Genomic DNA, 15,714 nt, shown 5'->3' with positions numbered 1-15,714 from the left:
GCCGTTCCAAACATGACTGCCAAGACCACCGCCAAGAAGCTGGTCTCTGAAGTTGGTTGCCGGTATGAAGTCCCAGAAGTTATCGAGAGAGATCAGGGACCAGCCTTTTCCTCATGTGTATATCAAGAAATACTTACCATGATCGAATTAACAGTGGCATTACATACACCTTACCATCCACAGTCAAGCGGCAAGGTGGAGAGATTGAATGGTACACTGAAAAGGCAATTGACCAAAATGATGCAGGAGACTACGGCCCAGTGGCCTGAGCTCCTTCCCATTGCACTATATCACATACCACCCCCATAGGAAACATAAATTGTCACCCTATGAGATACTATTTGGGTCACAACCAGCTATAGCTCGATTTACCCCACAACAATTATCAGAAGAAACGGATTATGTTATACAGTATGTGATTCAGCTTGCCAAAGCACTAACACCCATGCGTTAGTATCATCTTCTATTCCAGATCCAGCTGATGCAGAAGGTTGTCATACCCTCAAGCCTGGAGATTATGTGTATGTGAAGAGGCATGTTTGGAAACACGGACTAGAACCATTGTATGACGGACCATACCAAGTGCTCCTGACAACCCCAACAGCAGTAAAACTTGAAGGGAAGTCAACATGGATCCATGCTTCACCCTGCAAACGCCAACCATTCTGAGATGTTTTATGATAATATGTATGGTTAAATCAGTGAATACCTGGAATAGCCTACAACAGAATACTGACCTTTTTAGTAACAAGTTGATTACTCACCACCAGATTTTGGTACAAGAATTTAGTCAATTAGAGAACAACCAAATCAGTGACTGTTGGATATGTACTCACTCACCAGTTTCAGCCGCTAGTATGCCATTTCTGGCGGTCCCAGTCACTCTAGAAGAAATACTAAACTGGCCCAATTGTAGCGACATCCTTGCTGATAGCGCTACTAAGTTTAGTAAATTATGGAACACCACTATAGGTATGCCAGTAGTTGGGTGGGTGGATCTCCCCTGGTGGCAAGGAAATCTTGCTGCCACCAGTAAACATCCACAATATCTTGCCCTTAAATGAAACACATGGGTACCCAGGAACAAGTCTTCCTTGACCAATTTAGGCTTCATACCAACTGAGGGTCTACAAATCAGTTTCAATGCTACCTCTAGTACGGCAGATGCTTTTAAACCGTCATTATTGGAAAGATACATTCATAATCACTCATGGGTACATGCAAATCTGTTTATAAAAGGCACCAATGACACATGTTATGAAATTTCTGGTAACGTCCCTTGTAATGAATCTTCTGAATATAAGCCTAGTGATCCAACATGTGGCAATCCGGATGATGGATATTGTAGCCTCCTGGGACAAATGCCTTCATGGTGTATGTTGTCAAATATCACTGTTCTTATCGATTTGGTACATAAATTAGTATTACAGCACTTCGCTTTATGGGATCTGCCATCAGCCACATATTGGGTTTGTGGGAATAATGCGTATAAATAGCTCCCAATCGGAGTAGGGGGGACTTGTACATTGGCCCGGCTAACTCCCGCCACTTATCTTATTCCCCATAGTAAAGTAGATATGAGAGCCATCCCTCTTCATACCATCTATAAACGTGCCAAGGACAATACCCCACGCCCATCAGCAAGACCTCATTTAGTTCAAATGGGTAGACCCAATAAGATAGTTAGTACTGTTTTCCTCTACCCTATGGTAACACAAATGTGGGACAAATTAGTGGAAGTCATGAACTACTTAGATTACCAAATTTGGAGTATATTGGAAGTAATTAATACAATTGTTGTGGTGCAGAATCAGCTTATTATAGTGACCAATCAACATACCTTAGTGTTGGACTATTTGACAGCATCTCAAGGAGGGATTTGTCAGGTTATAGGTCCAGCCTGTTGTCACTATATAGACCCCGACTCTACCATACGGTTAAAGACTAAAATGGAAGACATTAGGAAACTCAGGGAAGAATATAACAAACAAAACAAATTGACAAAAGACAGTTGGTGGTCTGATACATTCTCCTTTTTGAATCCTGATAATTGGTTTAAAGGGATTGGTGGATGGATTATTGGAATATTACAAGGAGTGTTGCATATTGCTGTTTGCATTTTGTTAATATATGTCTTACTAAAACAAGCCTTTTATTGTATCCCAATTTGCATGAGGAAAACCTGCCAGTCGTCAGAGAGCAAGGAGGATGCTGTCAACCGACATCCAGGGTTACTATACACGGATCTCCCAGGGAATCTCCCAGGGATCGGCAAGGGAATCAAGACCTTTACCCGCTCGTCCTGACCATCTTCACGTCTGAAGATCAGAGCTCTTCAATTATATCAACAAACAAGGGGGATGGACATGCCGCAACGGCCTCAATTGGTAACATGGGCACTAATTGAGTGAAGACCAATGTCCCTCAGGCTCTACATGACATAGGGAAAGCTCCTCTATTGTTAACAATAACATAATTTTTAGGGGGGAAATGTAACCGACTCAACAAACCGACGGTATGAGAGTTGTACAGGTACTACCGTCTACAGCGCATGATACCAGATTCTGTTCTTCCTAATCCTCATCCTCCTCCTCCTCTCCTTCATTGTCACCCAATGCACGTTGGGATGAGATGAGGCTGGGCTGTATTTAATCACTCGCTATGGCTTCTTGATCCATCTCATCATACTCTGGCTGCAATGCTTCCTTTTTAAATCTCTGCAGAGAGCATTGCAAAAGATAAACAAGTGGGATGCTGACGCTAATGATGGCGTCATCGCCACTCACCATCTGGGTGGACTCCTCAAAGTTTGTCAGGTTGGTACATATGTCAGATATCCAGGTCCACTCCTGAGATCTTATGTGTGGAGTCTGACCAGAATATCGGCGGCATTGTTGCAGCTGGTACTACACAACTGCTCTCTTCTGCTCACAAATCCTTTGAAACATGTGAAGGGTAGAGTTTCAATGTGTGAGGACATCACACACCAGACGGTGTGCCAGAAAATGCAAATGCTGCTGCAACACAACAAGGGTGGCGGAAGCTGTAGCCGACTTCCGAAAATGAGCTGAAAAGCGGCGTACTTTGACGAGCAGATCTGGCAACTTGGGGAATGATTTAAGAAACCGCTGAAACACGAGGTTAAGCACATGAGCCAGGCATGGTACGTGTGTGATCTCACCTCAGAGCCGTCACCAGGTTACGGCCATTGTGCCACAGATCTGCCTGCTCTTTCACAGCTGTCCACAACTCACAAGCAGTGTGAGGTTTATCACCTAAGCTTATGAGTTTCACCACAGCCTGTTGTCAATTGGCTGAGGCAGTACTGCAGTGCTTCCAGCTTGTAACTGATGTGGTGATATCTGAGATGGAGGCTGAACATGAGGAGGAGGAGGAGGATGATGCGCAGGAGCTGTACTTTGTGGGGGCAACTCTGACTGACATAGGACCCGCAATCCTGGGGAGGATGTGTTCTGTCCCAAGGTCTGACTGGGTCCCGGCTTCCACTATGTTTTCTCAGTGTGCCGTCAGGGAGATGTACCGTCCCTGGCCACAAGCACTTGTCCATGTGTCCGTTGTCATGTGGACTCTCCCAGTAACTGCATTGTTGAGGGCACGGCAGATGTTTTGTGACATGAGCTTGTAGTGCGGGGATGGCACACCGGGCAAAATAGTGTCGGCTGGGGACCGAGTACCGAGGGACGGCTACCGCCATAAGGTTGCAGAAGGATTCCGTCTCCACCAGCCTAAAAGGCAGCATTTCCAATGCAAGCAGCCGTGAAATGTGCGAATTTAGGACTGTGGCTTGTGGGGAGTTGGTTGCGAATTTGCACTTTCGTTCAAAGGTCTGGGATATGGACAACTGAACGCTGCGGAGGGACGTGGACGTGGACGTTGGTGCTGTTTCTTGAGAAACTGCCATAACAAGTAAAGACTGAGAGGAGGGGGCATCTTTGCATGCAGTATGGACAGGGGATTGCCTTGAACGCACAACAGGGGGTTCTCTTACATGCACAAAAGCAGTGGTGACACCCGCTGACACTTGTCATGGACCCTGGGATTCGCCCCACATAGTCGGGTGCTTTGCTGACATGTGCCTGATGATGCTGGTGATGGTCAGGCTGGTAGTTTTGTCACCCCTGCTGATGCTGGCCTGGCAGGTGGCACAAATGGCCTTTTTGGGGTTATCAGCAGAGTCTTTAAAAAAATTCCAGACTCTGGAAGACCTACTGGTTGTACTGGCAACGTCCCTCGTGTTGTTGTTACGGGGAACGGTTGCCAGCATTCTGTCTGCGGCCACCACACTGCTTCTTCCTGCCTGTTGGAGTACTCTGCCTCCCTCCCCCTGTGGTCTGCTGGCCTCGCTCTGCGTGTCCTCCTGAAACGTTGGGTCAGCTACTAGATCATCCACTACCTCCTCCTCTTCCACTACCGCACCACGGTCCTCCTCCTCACTTCATGGCAATTGTGTCTCGTTATCTTCCACCTCTTGTGACAAATTGCCAGCGTCGCCTTCCTGTGGCCGTGACTGTTCAAATATTTGGCCATCGCTACATGGGATCTCCTCTTCCATCACTTCAAGCGCATTAGGCGAGGGGCCCAAATATGGAAATGGACCAGTGAACAGCTTTTCAGAGTGTCCAACTGTGATATCAGTTGCTGTCTGATGACACTCGGCATGGTGGGAGGAAGGAGCATCAGGGTGAGGAGGAGTATGCAGTCGGGACTCACGGCTACTGAGACTTGACCGTGTGGAAGATAGACCGGAGGTGGTGGTGCCCAGGTGACTGGAAGTATTTTCTGCTATCCAATTAATAACCTGTTCACACTGATCAGTTCGCAATAGTGGTGTTGTTGTGTGCTTCCATAGTAATTCGGTCAAGAACTGGGAGCGAGAAGATGTGGCTGTTGGTTGTGGCACATTTTCATCTTGGCCACGGCCCTGTCCTCTGCACGCACCATCAACAGAATGTCCAGTTCCACATCCCTTGCCACGCGCCTTGCCCATTGTAAGTGAAGTAAAATAGCTTACACTCGCACTATCAATGGAAAAAGGTAATAAAAAGGAGTTTTGAACCGTGGAATAGGAAAACCACAGTTCTATTTCTCTGGCCTACACCAAAATCTTCTAAACAGATATATTTGTGTTTGAACAGTCAGTGAGACACTCAAACTGTTTTTTTTTATGTAAAAAAGGCAAAAAGGTGAATTACACCCAGATTTGAACCGTGGAAGAGGAAAACCACAGTTCTAGTTCTCTGGCCTACACCAGAATCTTTTAAACAGATATATTTGTGTGTGAACAGTCAGCGAGACACTCAAACTGTTTTTTTTAAGTAAAAAACGCAAAAAGGTGGATTACACCAAGATTTGAACCCTGGAAAAGGAAGACCACAGTTCTATTTCTCTGGCCTACACCAGAATCTTTTAAACAGATATATTTGTGTGTGAACAGTCAGCAAGACAGTCAAACTGTTTTTTTTTTTTTTAAAAAGGCAAAAAGGTGGATTACACCCAGATTTGAACCGTGGAAGAGGAAAACCATAGTTCTATTTCTCTAACCTACACCAGAATCTTTTAAACAGATATATTTGTGTCTGAAAAGTCAGCGAGACACTCAAACTGTATTTTGTGTAAAAAAGACAAAAAGGTGGATTGCACCCAGATTTGAACTGTGTAAGAGGAAAACCACAGTTTTATTTCTCTGGCCTACACCTGGATCTTTTAAACAGATATTTTTGTGTCTGATCAGTCAGTGAGACACTCAAACTGTTTTTTTTTATGTAAAAAAGGCAAAAAGGTGGATTACACCCAGATTTGAACCGTAGAAGAGGAAAACTACATTTCAAGTTCTCTGGCCTACACCAGAATCTTTTAAACAGATATATTTGTGTGTGAACAGTCAGCGAGACAGTAAAACTGTTTTTTTTTTATGTAAAACATGCAAAAAGGTGGATTACACCCAGATTTGAACCCTGGAAAAGGAAAACCACAATTCTATTTCTCTGGCCTACACCAGAATCTTTTAAACAGATATATTTGTGTCTGAACAGTCAGCGAGACAGTCAAACTGTTTTTTTTATGTAAAAAAGGCAAAAAGGTGGATTACACCCAGATTTGAACCGTGGAAGAGGAAAACCACAGTTCTATTTCTCTGACCTACACCAGAATATTTTAAACAGATATATTTCTGTCTGAACAGTCAGCGAGACGCTCAAACTGTTTTTATTATGTAAAAAAGGTAAAAAGGTGGATTACACCCAGAATTGAACTGAGGAAGAGGAAAACCACAGTTGTATTTATCTGGCCTACACCAGAATCTTTTAAACAGATATATTTGTGTCTGAACAGTCAGCGAGACAGTCAAACTGTTTTTTTTATGTAAAAAAGGCAAAAAGGTGGATTACACCCAGATTTGAACCGTGGAAGAGGAAAACCACAGTTCTATTTCTCTGACCTACACCAGAATATTTTAAACAGATATATTTCTGTCTGAACAGTCAGTGAGACACTCAAACTGTTTTTTTTTTATGTAAAAAAGGCAAAAAGGTGGATTACACCCAGATTTGAACCCTGGAAAAGGAAAACCACAATTCTATTTCTCTGGCCTACACCAGAATCTTTTAAACAGATATATTTGTGTGTGAACAGTCAGCGAGACAGTAAAACTGTTTTTTTTTTTTTTTTAGGCAAAAAGGTGGATTACACCCAGATTTGAACCGTGGAAAAGGAAAACCATAGTTCTATTTCTCTAACCTACACCAGAATCTTTTAAACAGATATATTTGTGTCTGAAAAGTCAGCGAGACACTCAAACTGTATTTTGTGTAAAAAAGACAAAAAGGTGGATTGCACCCAGATTTGAACTGTGTAAGAGGAAAACCACAGTTTTATTTCTCTGGCCTACACCTGGATCTTTTAAACAGATATTTTTGTGTCTGATCAGTCAGTGAGACACTCAAACTGTTTTTTTTTATGTAAAAAAGGCAAAAAGGTGGATTACACCCAGATTTGAACCGTAGAAGAGGAAAACCACATTTCAAGTTCTCTGGCCTACACCAGAATCTTTTAAACAGATATATTTGTGTGTGAACAGTCAGCGAGACAGTAAAACTGTTTTTTTTTTATGTAAAACATGCAAAAAGGTGGATTACACCCAGATTTGAACCCTGGAAAAGGAAAACCACAATTCTATTTCTCTGGCCTACACCAGAATCTTTTAAACAGATATATTTGTGTCTGAACAGTCAGCGAGACAGTCAAACTGTTTTTTTTATGTAAAAAAGGCAAAAAGGTGGATTACACCCAGATTTGAACCGTGGAAGAGGAAAACCATAGTTCTATTTCTCTGACCTACACCAGAATATTTTAAACAGATATATTTCTGTCTGAACAGTCAGCGAGACGCTCAAACTGTTTTTATTATGTAAAAAAGGTAAAAAGGTGGATTACACCCAGAATTGAACTGTGGAAGAGGAAAACCACAGTTGTATTTATCTGGCCTACACCAGAATCTTTTAAACAGATATATTTGTGTCTGAACAGTCAGCGAGACACTGAAATTGTTTTTTTTTATTTAAAAAAGGCAAAAAGGTGGATTACACCCAGATTTGAACCCTGGAAAAGGAAAACCACAATTCTATTTCTCTGGCCTACACCAGAATCTTTTAAACAGATATATTTGTGTCTGAACAGTCAATGAGATAGTAAAACTGTTTTTTTTTTATGTAAAAAAGGCAAAGAGGTGAATTACACCCAGATTTGAACCGTGGAAGAGGAAAACCACAGTTATATTTCTATGACCTACACCAGAATCTTTTAAACAGATATATTTGTTTCTGAACAGTCAGCGAGACAGTCAAACTGTTTTTTTTTATGTAAAAAAGGCAAAAAAGGTGGATTTCACCCAGATTTGAACTGTGGAAGAGGAAAACCACAGTTCAAATTCTCTGACCTACACCAGAATCTTTTAAACAGATATATTTGTGTCTGAACAGTCTGCGAGACACTGAAACTGTTTTTTTTATGTAAAAAAGGCAAAAAGGTGGATTACACCCAGATTTGAACTGTGGAAGAGGAAAATCACAGTACTATTTAACTGGCCTACACCAGAATCTTTTAAATAGACATATGTGTGTCTGAACAGTCAGTGAGACACTCAAACTGTTTTTTTTTATGTAAAAAATGCAAAAAGGTGAACTACACCCAGATTTGAACCGTGGAAGAGGAAAACCACAGTTCTAGTTCTCTGGCCTACACCAGAATCTTTTAAACAGATATATTTGTGTCTGCACAGTCAGCGAGACACTCAAACTGTTTTTTTTATGTAAAAAAGGCAAAAAGGTGGATTACACCCAGATTTTAACCCTGGAAAGGAAGATCACAGTTCTATTTCTCTGGCCTACACCAGAATCTTTTAAACAGATATATTTGGGTCTGAACAATCAGCGAGATACTCAAACTGTTTTTTTTCTTGTAAAAAAGGCAAGAAGGTGGATTACACCCAGATTTGAACCATGGTAGAGGAAAACCATAGCTCTATTTCTCTAACCTACACCAGAATCTTTTAAACAGATATATTTGTGTCTGAAAAGTCAGCGAGACAGTCAAACTGTTTTTTATGTAAAAAAGACAAAAAGGTGGATTTCACCCAGATTTGAAGTGTGGAAGAGGAAAACCACAGTTCTATTATTCTAGCCTACACCAGAATGTTTTAAACAGATATTTTTGTGTCTGAACAGTCAGCGAGACACTCAAACTGTTCTTTTTAATGTAAAAAAGGCAAAAAGGTGGATTACACCCAGATTTGAACCCTGGAAAAGGAAAACCACAATTCTATTTCTCTGGCCTACACCAGAATCTTTTAAACAGATATATTTGTGTGTGAACAGTCAGCGAGACAGTAAAACTGTTTTTTTTTTTTTTTTAGGCAAAAAGGTGGATTACACCCAGATTTGAACCGTGGAAGAGGAAAACCATAGTTCTATTTCTCTAACCTACACCAGAATCTTTTAAACAGATATATTTGTGTCTGAAAAGTCAGCGAGACACTCAAACTGTATTTTGTGTAAAAAAGACAAAAAGGTGGATTGCACCCAGATTTGAACTGTGTAAGAGGAAAACCACAGTTTTATTTCTTTGGCCTACACCTGGATCTTTTAAACAGATATTTTTGTGTCTGATCAGTCAGTGAGACACTCAAACTGTTCTTTTTTATGTAAAAAAGGCAAAAAGGTGGATTACACCCAGATTTGAACCGTAGAAGAGGAAAACCACATATCAAGTTCTCTGGCCTACACCAGAATCTTTTAAACAGATATATTTGTGTGTGAACAGTCAGCGAGACAGTAAAACTGTTTTTTTTTTATGTAAAACATGCAAAAAGGTGGATTACACCCAGATTTGAACCCAGGAAAAGGAAAACCACAATTCTATTTCTCTGGCCTACACCAGAATCTTTTAAACAGATATATTTGTGTCTGAACAGTCAGCGAGACAGTCAAACTGTTTTTTTTATGTAAAAAAGGCAAAAAGGTGGATTACACCCAGATTTGAACCGTGGAAGAGGAAAACCATAGTTCTATTTCTCTGACCTACACCAGAATATTTTAAACAGATATATTTCTGTCTGAACAGTCAGCGAGACGCTCAAACTGTTTTTATTATGTAAAAAAGGTAAAAAGGTGGATTACACCCAGAATTGAACTGAGGAAGAGGAAAACCACAGTTGTATTTATCTGGCCTACACCAGAATCTTTTAAACAGATATATTTGTGTCTGAACAGTCAGCGAGACACTGAAACTGTTTTTTTTTTATTTAAAAAAGGCAAAAAGGTGGATTACACCCAGATTTGAACCCTGGAAAAGGAAAACCACAATTCTATTTCTCTGGCCTACACCAGAATCTTTTAAACAGATATATTTGTGTCTGAACAGTCAATGAGATAGTAAAACTGTTTTTTTTTTATGTAAAAAAGGCAAAGAGGTGGATTACACCCAGATTTGAACCGTGGAAGAGGAAAACCACAGTTATATTTCTATGACCTACACCAGAATCTTTTAAACAGATATATTTGTTTCTGAACAGTCAGCGAGACAGTCAAACTGTTTTTTTTTATGTAAAAAAGGCAAAAAGGTGGATTACACCCAGATTTGAACTGTGGAAGAGGAAAACCACAGTACTATTTAACTGGCCTACACCAGAATCTTTTAAATAGACATATGTGTGTCTGAACAGTCAGTGAGACACTCAAACTGTTTTTTTTTATGTAAAAAATGCAAAAAGGTGAACTACACCCAGATTTGAACCGTGGAAGAGGAAAACCACAGTTCTAGTTCTCTGGCCTACACCAGAATCTTTTAAACAGATATATTTGTGTCTGCACAGTCAGCGAGACACTCAAACTGTTTTTTTTATGTAAAAAAGGCAAAAAGGTGAATTACACCCAGATTTTAACCCTGGAAAGGGAGATCACAGTTCTATTTCTCTGGCCTACACCAGAATCTTTTAAACAGATATATTTGGGTCTGAACAATCAGCAAGATACTCAAACTGTTTTTTTTTTTGTAAAAAAGGCAAGAAGGTGGATTACACCCAGATTTGAACCATGGTAGAGGAAAACCATAGCTCTATTTCTCTAACCTACACCAGAATCTTTTAAACAGATATATTTGTGTCTGAAAAGTCAGCGAGACAGTCATACTGTTTTTTATGTAAAAAAGACAAAAAGGTGGATTACACCCAGATTTGAACCCTGGAAAAGAAAAACCACAATTCTATGTCTCTGGCCTACACCAGAAGCTTTTAAACAGATATATTTGTGTCTGAACAGTCAGCGAGATAGTCAAACTGTTTTTTTTTATGTAAAAAAGGCAAAAAGGTGGATTACACCCAGATTTGAACCATGGAAGAGGAAAACCACAGTTCTATTTCCCTGACCTACACCACAATATTTTCAACAGATATATTTGTGTCTGAACAGTCAGCGAGACACTCAAGCTGTTTTTTTTATGTAAAAAAGGCAAAAAGGTGGATTACACCCAGATTTGAACCGTAGAAGAGGAAAACCACAATTCTAGTTCTCTGGCCTACACCAGAATCTTTTAAACAGATATATTTGTGTGTGAACAGTCATCGAGACAGTCAAACTGTTTTTTTTATGTAAAAAAGGCAAAAAGGTGGATTACACCCAGATTTGAAATGTGGACGAGGAAAACCACAGTTCTATTTATCTGGCCTACACCAGCATCTTTTGAACAGATATATTTGTGTCTGAACAGTCAGTGAGACTCTCAGACTGTTTATTTTATGTAAAAAAGGCAAAAAGGTGGATTACACCCAGATTTGAACCCTGGAAAAGGAAAATCACAATTCTATTTCTCTGGCCTACACCACAATCTTTTAAACAGATATATTTGAGTCTGAACAGTCAGCAAGACAGTCAAACTGTTTTTTTTTTTATGTAATAAAGGCAAAAAGGTGGATTACACCCAGATTTGAAACGTGGACGAGGAAAACCACAGTTCTATTTCTCTGACCTACACCAGAATATTTTAAACAGATGTATTTGTGTCTGAACAGTCAGCGAGACACTCAAACTGTTTTTTTTATGTAAAAAAGGCAAAAGGTGGATTACACCCAGATTTGAACTGTGGAAGAGGAAAACCACAGTTCTATTTATCTGGCCTACACCAGGATCTTTTAAACAGATATATTTGTGTCTGAACAGTCAGCGAGACAGTCAAACTGTTTTTTTTTATGTAAAAAAGGCAAAGAGGTGGATTACACCCAGATTTGAACCGTTGACGAGGAAAACCACAGTTCTATTTCTCTGACCTACACCAGAATATTTTAAACAGATGTATTTGTGTCTGAACAGTCAGCGAGACACTCAAACTGTTTTTTTTATGTAAAAAAGGCAAAAAGGTGGATTACACCCAGATTTGAACCCTGGAAACGGAAAATCACAATTCTATTTCTCTGGCCTACACCAGAATCTTTTAAACAGATATATTTGTGTCTGAACCGTCAGCGAGACAGTCAAACTGTTTTTTTTTATGTCAAAAAGGCAAAGAGGTGGATTACACCCAGATTTGAACTGTGGACAAGGAAAACAACAGTTCTATTTCTCTGACCTACACCAGAATATTTTAAACAGATATATTTGTGTCTGAACAGTCAGCGAGACACTCAAACTGTTTTTTTATATAAAAACGGCAAAAATGTGGATTACACCCAGATTTGAACTGTGGAAGAGGAAAACCACAGTTCTATTTATCTGGCCTTCACCAGAATCTTTTAAACAGACATACTTTTGTCTGAACAGTCAGCGAGACAGTCAAACTGTTTTTTTTTAATGTAAAAAAGGCAAAAAGGTGGATTACACCCAGATTTGAACCGTGGAAGAGGAAAACCACAGTTCTATTTCTCTGACCTACGCCAGAATGTTTTAATCAGATATATTTGTGTCTGAACAGTCAGCGAGACAGTCAAACTGTTTTTTTTTATGTAAAAAAGGCAAAAAGGTGGATTACACCCAGATTTGAACCGTGGAAGAGGAAAACCACAGTTATATTTCTCTGACCTACACCAGAATCTTTTAAACAGATATATTTGTTTCTGAACAGTCAGCGAGACAGTCAAACTGTTTTTTTTATGTAAAAAAGGCAAAAAGGTGGATTACACCCAGATTTGAACTGTGGAAGAGGAAAACCACAGTTCAAATTCTCTGACCTACACCAGAATCTTTTAAACAGATATATTTGTGTCTGAACAGTCAGCGAGACACTGAAACTGTTTTTTTAATGTAAAAAAGGCAAAAAGGTGGATTACACCCAGATTTGAACTGTGGAAGAGGAAAACCACAGTTCTATTTAACTGGCCTACACCAGAATCTTTTAAACAGACATATGTGTGTCTGAACAGTCAGTGAGACACTCAAACTGTTTTTTTTTATGTAAAAAATGCAAAAAGGTGAACTACACCCAGATTTGAACCGTGGACGAGGAAAACCACAGTTCTAGTTCTCTGGCCTACACCAGAATCTTTTAAACAGATATATTTGTGTCTGAACAGTCAGCGAGACACTCAAACTGTTTTTTTTATGTTAAAAAGGCAAAAAGGTGGATTACACCCAGATTTTAACCCTGGAAAGGAAGATCACAGTTCTATTTCTCTGGCCTACACCAGAATCTTTTAAACAGATATATTTGGGTCTGAAAAGTCAGCGAGACAGTCAAACTGTTTTTTATGTAAAAAAGACAAAAAGGTGGATTACACCCAGATTTGAAGTGTGGAAGAGGAAAACCACAGTTCTATTATTCTAGCCTACACCAGAATGTTTTAAACAGATATTTTTGCATCTGAACAGTCAGCGAGACACTCAAACTGTTCTTTTTAATGTTAAAAAGGCAAAAAGGTGGATTACACCCAGATTTGAACCGTAGAAGAGGAAAACCACAGTTCTAGTTCTCTGGCCTACACCAGAATCTTTTAAACAGATTTATTTGTGTGTGAACAGTCAGCGAGACACTCAAACGTTTTTTTAATGTAAAAAAGGAAAAAAGGTTGATTACACCCAGATTTGAACCCTGGAAAAGAAAAAACACAATTCTATGTCTCTGGCCTGCACCAGAAGCTTTTAAACAGATATATTTGTGTCTGAACAGTCAGCGAGATAGTCAAACTGTTTTTTTTTATGTAAAAAAGGCAAAAAGGTGGATTACACCCAGATTTGAACCGTGGAAGAGGAAAACCACAGTTCTATTTCTCTGACCTACACCAGAATCTTTTAAACAGATATATTTGTGTCTGAACAGTCAGCGAGACAGTAAAACTGTTTTTTTTAATGTAAAAAAGGCAAAAAGGTGGATTACACCCAGATTTTAACCCTGGAAAAGGAAGACCACAGTTCTATTTCTCTGGCCTACACCAGAATCTTTTAAACAGATATATTTGTGTCTGAACAATCAGCAAGATACTCAAACTGTTTTTTTTATGTAAAAAAGGCAAAAAGGTGGATTACACCCAGATTTGAACCCTTGTAAAGGAAAATCACAATTCTATTTCACTGGCCTACACCAGAATCTTTTAAACAGATATATTTGTGTCTGAACAGTCAGTGAGACACTCAAGCTGTTTTTTTTTATATAAAAAAGGCAAAAAGGTGGATTACACCCAGATTTCAACGCTGGAAAAGGACGACCACAGTTCTATTTCTCTGGCCTACACCAGAATCTTTTAAACAGATATATTTGTGTCTGAACAATCAGCGAGATACTCAAACTGTTTTTTTTTTTCGTAAAAAAGGCAAAAAGGTGGATTACACTCAGATTTGAACAGTGGAAGAGGAAAACCACAGTTCTATTTCTCTAACCTACACCAGAATCTTTTAAACAGATATATTTGTGTCTGAACAGTCAGCGAGATAGTCAAACTGTTTTTTTTATGTAAAAAAGGCAAAAAGGTGGATTACACTCAGATTTGAACCGTGGAAGAGGAAAACCACAGTTCTATTTCTCTGACCTACACCAGAATCTTTTAAACAGATATATTTGTGTCTGAACAGTCAGCGAGAGAGTCAAACTGTTTTTTTTATGTAAAAAAGGCAAAAAGGTGGATTACACCACCCAGATTTGAACTGTGGAAGAGGAAAACCACAGTTCTATTTCCCTGACCTACACCACAATATTTTAAACAGATATATTTGTGTCTGAAAAGTCAGCGAGACAGTCAAACTGTTTTTTATGTAAAAAAGACAAAAAGGTGGATTACACCCAGATTTCAAGTCTTGAAGAGGAAAGCCACAGTTCTATTTCTGTAGCCTACAACAGAATTTTTTAAACAGATATTTTTGAGTCTGAACAGTCAGCGAGACACTCAAACTGTTTTTTTTAATGTAAAAAAGGCAAAAAGGTGGATTTCACCCAGATTTGAACCGTAGAAGAGGAAAACCACAGTTCTATTTCTCTTACCTACACCAGAATATTTTAAACAGATATATTTGTGTCTGAACAGTCATTGAGACACTCAAACTGTTTTTTTTATGTAAAAAAGGCAAAAAGGTGGATTACACCCAGATTTGAACCCTGGAAAAGGAAAACCACAATTCTATTTCTCTGGACTACACCAGAATCTTTTAAACAGATATATTTGTGTCTGTACAGTCAGCGAGACAGTCAAACTGTTTTTATTTGATGTAAAAAAGGCAAAGAGGTGGATTACACCCAAATGTGAACCGTGGACGAGGAAAACAACAGTTCTATGTCTCTGACCTAAACCAGAATATTTTAAACAGATATATTTGTGTCTGAACAGTCAGCGAGACAGTCAAGCTGTTTTTTTTTTATTTAAAAAGGGCAAAAAGGTGGATTACACCCAGATTTGAACTGTGGAAGAGGTAAACCACAGTTCTATTTCTCTGACCTACACCAGAATCTTTTAAACAGATAAAGTATATTTGTGTCTGAAAAGTCAGCGAGACACACAGACTGTTTTTTTTTTATATAAAAAAGGCAAACAGGAGGATTACATCCAGATTTGAACCGTGGAAGAGGAAAACCACAGTTCTATTTCTCTGGCCTACACCAGAATCTTTTAAACAGATATATTTGTGTCCAAACAGTCAGCGAGACACTCAAACTGTTATTTTTATGGAAAAAAGGCAAATAAGTGGATAATACAGAGATTTGAACAGTGGAAAAGGAAATCCACAG

The 15,714-nt window shown here is 39.3% G+C and overlaps 1 pseudogene; it reads left to right on the top strand.

Moving 5' to 3' along the window:
* Positions 1-629: 629 nt before the first annotated feature.
* LOC141258528 (uncharacterized) lies at positions 630-2,306 on the top strand (annotated as a pseudogene).
* Positions 2,307-15,714: the final 13,408 nt, after the last annotated feature.

The sequence above is a fragment of the Phyllobates terribilis genome, unplaced genomic scaffold, assembly GCF_046119375.1.
Source record: "Phyllobates terribilis strain yellow unplaced genomic scaffold, ASM4611937v1 Scaffold_3__8_contigs__length_932513732, whole genome shotgun sequence".
Taxonomy (NCBI): Eukaryota; Metazoa; Chordata; class Amphibia; order Anura; family Dendrobatidae; genus Phyllobates; species Phyllobates terribilis.
Note: the sequence above shows the minus strand (reverse complement) of the source record. Positions and strands in the feature narration are given on the sequence as shown.